Source organism: Beta vulgaris, chromosome 9, assembly GCF_026745355.1.
Source record: "Beta vulgaris subsp. vulgaris cultivar EL10 chromosome 9, EL10.2, whole genome shotgun sequence".
Lineage (NCBI taxonomy): Eukaryota > Viridiplantae > Streptophyta > Magnoliopsida > Caryophyllales > Amaranthaceae > Beta > Beta vulgaris.
The window spans coordinates 15061051-15066658 of record NC_079210.1 but is presented as its reverse complement, the minus strand read 5'-3'; positions in this window follow the sequence as shown (position 1 = coordinate 15066658).

The window sequence follows — 5608 nt, the reverse complement described above, 5'->3', positions numbered from 1 at the left end:
CAGACGCAAAAAATCGGACAGCAAGGAATTCAGCTTTTGAGCTCACGAATCCCTTAGAAAGGGGAAAATGCATGTCAGGCTTTAGAATAGCATGTCCGAGATAGAAGTTAGGTCGAAATTACGATGTTTGGCCAAGATGAGCATGAAACAGACACGAAATATAGGACTTCAACGAATTCAGCTTCTGAGCTCACAAACCCCTTAAAATGGTAAAAAAACAATTCAGGCTTTTGAATCGCTCAATTCGGATGTCCGAGCTAGCAGTTAGGCCCAAATTACGATTTTGGGCACAGATGAGCAGGAAACAGACACGAATAATCGGTCTTCAACGAATTCAGATTCTTAGCTCACGAACCCCTTTGAAATGGTAAAAAAAAACAATTCAGGCTTTTGAATCGCTCAATTATGATGTCCGTGCTAGGAGTCCCAAATTACAATATTGAGCCAAGATGAGAAGGACACAGACGCGAAAAATTGGGCTGCAAGGAATTCAGCTTCTGAGCTCATGAACCCCTTCGAAATGGTAAAAAAAACATGTCAGGCTTTGGCATCGCTCAATTCTGATGTCCGATATAGGAGTTAAGTCGAAATTACGATGTTGGGCCAAGATGAGCATGAAACAGACACGAAAAATCGGACTTCAACGAATTCGGCTTCTCAAATCACGAACCCCTTAGAAATTGGAAAAAAAGCATGTGAGGCTTTAGAATCCCCTCAATTCTAATGTCCGAGATAGGAGTTAGGCTCAAATTACGATGTTGGCAAAGATACGCAGGAAATAGACACGAAAAATCGGATTTCAATAGATTCAGATTTGGAGCTCCCGAAACCCTTAGAAATGGTAAAAAAAAAACAATTCAGGCTTTTGAATCGCTCAATTTTGATGTCCGAGCTAAGAGTTAGGCCCAAATTACGATTTTTGGCCAAGATGAGCATGAAACGAACGCGAAAAATCGGACTTCAACGAATTCAGCTCTTCAGCTCACGAAGCCCTTAGAAATGGTAAAAAAAATATTTCAGGCTTTTGAATCGCTCAATCTTGAGGTCCGAGCTAGGAGTTAGTCCCAAATTACAATTTTGAGCCAAGATGAGAAGGACACTGACGCAAAAAATTAGGCTGCAAGAAATTCATCTTCTAAGCTCACGAACCCCTTAGAAATGGTAAAAAAAACATGTCAGCCTTTGGAATCCCTCAATTCTCATGTCCGAGATAATAGTTAGGTCGAAATTACGATGTTTGGCCGAGATGAGCATGAAACAAACACGAAAAATCGGACTTCAACTAATTCAGCTTCTGAGCTCACGGACCCCTTAGAAATGGTTAAAAATCCTATTCAGGCTTTTTAATCGCTCAATTCTAATTTCCGAGCTTGGAGTTAGGCCCAAATTACGATTTTAGGCACAGATGAGTAGTAAACAGTCACAAAAAATCTGACTGCAAGGAATTCAGGTTCTGATTTCACGAACCCCTTAGAAATGGTAAAAAAAAAACATGTCATGCTTTGGAATCACTTAATTATGATGTCCGAGCTAAAAGTTATGCCCAAATTACGATTTTGGGCCAAGATGAGCAAGAAACGGACGCGAAAAATCGAACTTCAATGAATTTAGCTTTTCAACTCACGAATTCCTTACAAATGGTAAAAAAAACATTTCGGGCTTTTGAATCGCTTAATTTTGAAGTCCGAGCTAGGAGTTAGTCCTAAATTAAAATTTTGAATCAAGATGGGAAGGACACAGACGCAAAAAATTGGGCTGCAAGGAATTCAACTTCTGAGCTCATGAACCCCTTAGAAATGGTAAAAAAGCATGTCAGGCTTTGGAATCGCTCAATTATGATGTACGAGATAGGAGTTAGGTCGAAATTACGATGTTGGGCCAAGATGAGCATGCAACAGACAATAAAAATTATACTTCAACGAATTCAACTTCTAAGCTCACGAACCCCTTAGAATTACCAAAAAAAAACATGTAAGGCTTTAAAATCGCTCAATTCTGATGTTCGAGATAGGAGTTAGGTCCAAATTACGATGTTGGGCCAAGATAAGCAGGAAACAGACACGAAAAATCTAACTTCAACGAATTCAGATTCGGAGTTTATGAACCCTTTAGAAATGGTAAAAAAAACAATTCAGGCTTTTGAATCACTCAATTCTGATGTCCGAGATAAGAGTTAGGCCCAAATTACGATTTTGGGCCAAGCTGAGCAAGAAACGGACGAGAAAAATCGGACTTCAATGAATTTAGTTTCTCAGCTCACGAACCCTTAGAAATGGTAAAAAAAAAAAAAATTCAGGCTTTTGAATAGCTCAATTTGAGGTCCGAGCTAGGAGTTAGTCCCAAATTATAATTTTGAGCCAAGATAAGAACGACACAGACGCGAAAAATTGTGCTGCTAGGAATTCAGATTCTGAGTTCACGAACCCGTTAGAAATGGTACAAAAACATGTCAGCCTTTGGAATCGCTCAATTCTGATATCCGAGATAGGAGTTAGGTCGAAATTACGATGTTGGGCCAAGATGAGCATGAAACAGACACGAAAAATCGGACTTCAATGAATTAAGCTTCTCAGCTCACGAAACCCTTAGAAATGGTAAAAAACTAATTCAAGCTTTTGAATTACTCAATTCTGAAGTTCAAGCTAGGAATTAGGCCCAAATTACTATTTTGGCATAGATGAGTAGTAAAGAGACACAAAAAATCTGACTGCAAGGAATTCATGTTCTGAGCTCACGAACCCCTTAGAAATGGTAAAAATAAACATGTATGGCTTCGGAATCGCTCAATTATGATATCCGAGCTAGGAGCTAGGCCCAAATTACGATTTTGGGCCAAGATGAGCAAGAAACGGACACGAAAATCGGACTTCAACAAATTAAGATTCTGAGCTCACGAACCCCTTAGAAATTGTAAAAAAAAAAATAATTCAGGCTTTCGAATATCTCAATTCTGATGTCCGAGCTAGAAGTTAGGCCGAAATTACGATTTTGGGCACAAATGAGTAGTAAACAGACACAAAAAATCAGACTTCAATGAATTCAAGTTCTAAGCACACCAACACCTTAGAAAATTTTAAAAAAACATGTCAGGCTTTGGCATCGCTCAATTCTAATGTCCGATATAGGAGTTAAGTCGAAATTACTATGTTGGGCCAAGATGAGCATGAAACAGACACGAAAAATAGGACTTCAATAAATTCAGATTCGGAGCTCACGAACCCCTTAGAAATGGTAAAAAAATATAATTCAGGCTTTGAATCGCTCAATTCTGATGTCCGAGCTAGGAGTTAGGCCCAAATTACGATTTTTGGCCAAGATGAGCATGAAACGGACGCGAAAAATCGGACTTCAACGAATTCAGCTCTTCAGCTCACGAACCCCTTAGAAATGGTAAAAAAATATTTCAGGCTTTTGAATCGCTCAATTTTGAGGTCCGAGCTAGGAGTTAGTCCCAAATTACAATTATGAGGCAAGATGAGAAGGACACTGACGCAAAAAATTAGGCTACAAGCAATTCATCTTCTAAGCTCACGAACCCCTTAGAAATGGTAAAAAAAACATGTCAGCCTTTGGAATCCCTCAATTCTCATGTCCGAGATAAGAGTTAGTCGAAATTACAATGTTGGGCCAAGATGAGCATGCAACAGACACGAAAAATCGTACTTCAACGAATTCAACTTTTAAGCTCACAAACCCCTTAGAAATACCAAAAAAAACATGTGAGGCTTTAAAATCGCTCAATTCTGATGTTCGAGATAGGAGTTAGGTCCAAATTACGATGTTGGGCCAAGATAAGCAGGAAACAGACACGAAAAATCTAAATTCAACGAATTCAGATTCGGAGGTCACGAACCCCTTAGAAATGGTAACAAAAACAATTCAGGCTTTTGAATCACTCAATTCTGATGTCCAAGATAAGAGTTAGGCCCAAATTATGATTTTGGCCAAGCTGAGCAACAAACGGACGCGAAAAATCGGACTTCAATGAATTTAGTTTCTCAGCTCACGAACCCCTTAGAAATGGAAAAAAAAAAAATTCAGGCTTTTGAATAGCTCAATTTGAGGTCCGAGCTAGGAGTTAGTCCCAAATTATAATTTTGAGCCAAGATAAGAACGACACAGACGCGAAAAATTGTGCTGCTAGGAATTCAGATTCTGAGCTCACGAACCCGTTAGAAATGGTACAAAAACATGTCAGCCTTTGGAATCGCTCAATTCTGATGTCCGAGATAGGAGTTAGGTCGAAATTACGATGTTGGGCCAAGATGAGCATGAAACAGACACGAAAAATCGGACTTCAATGAATTTAGCTTCTCAGCTCACGAACCCCTTAGAAATGGTAAAAAACTAATTTAAGCTTTTGAATTACTCAATTCTGAAGTTCAAGCTAGGAATTAGTCCCAAATTACTATTTTGGGCATAGATGAGTAGTAAAGAGACACAAAAAATCTGACTGCAAGGAATTCATGTTCTGAGCTCACGAACCCCTTAGAAATGGTAAAAATAAACATGTCTGGCTTCGGAATCGCTCAATTATGATATCCGAGCTAGGAGCTAGGCCCAAATTACGATTTTGGGCCAAGATGAGCAAGAAACGGACACGAAAATCGGACTTCAACAAATTCAGATTCTGAGCTCACGAACCCCTTAGAAATTGTAAAAAAAAAAATTAATTCAAGCTTTCGAATATCTCAATTCTGATGTCCGAGCTAGAAGTTAGGCCGAAATTACGATTTTGGGCACAAATGAGTAGTAAACAGACACAAAAAAATCAGACTTCAATGAATTCAAGTTCTAAGCACACCAACACCTTAGAAATTTTTAAAAAAACATGTCAGGCTTTGGCATCGCTCAATTCTGATGTCCGATATAGGAGTTAAGTCGAAATTACGATGTTGGGCCAAGATGAGCATGAAACAGACACGAAAAATCGGACTTCAATAGATTCAGATTCGGAGCTTACGAAACCCTTAGAAATGGTAAAAAAAACAATTCAGGCTTTTGAATCGATCAATTCTGATGTCCGAGCTAAGAGTTAGGCCCAAATTACGATTTTTGGCCAAGATGAGCAAGAAACGGACGCGAAAAATCGGACTTCAACGAATTCAGCTCTTCAGCTCACGAAGCCCTTACAAATGGTAAAAAAAATATTTCAGGCTTTTGAATCGCTCAATTTTGAGGTCCGAGCTAGGAGTTAGTCCCAAATTACAATTATGAGGCAAGATGAGAAGGACACTGACGCAAAAAATTAGGCTACAAGGAATTCATCTTCTAAGCTCACAAACCCCTTAGAAATGGTAAAAAAAACATGTCAGCCTTTGGAATCCCTCAATTCTCATGTCCGAGATAAGAGTTAGGTCGAAATTACAATGTTGGGCCAAGATGAGCATGCAACAGACACGAAAAATCGTACTTCAACGAATTCAACTTTTAAGCTCACGAACCCCTTAGAAATACCAAAAAAAAACATGTGAGGCTTTATAATCGCTCACTTCTGATGTTCGAGATAGGAGTTAGGTCCAAATTACGATGTTGGGCCAAGATAAGCAGGAAACAGACACGAAAAATCTAAATTCAACGAATTCAGATTCGGAGCTCACGAACCCTT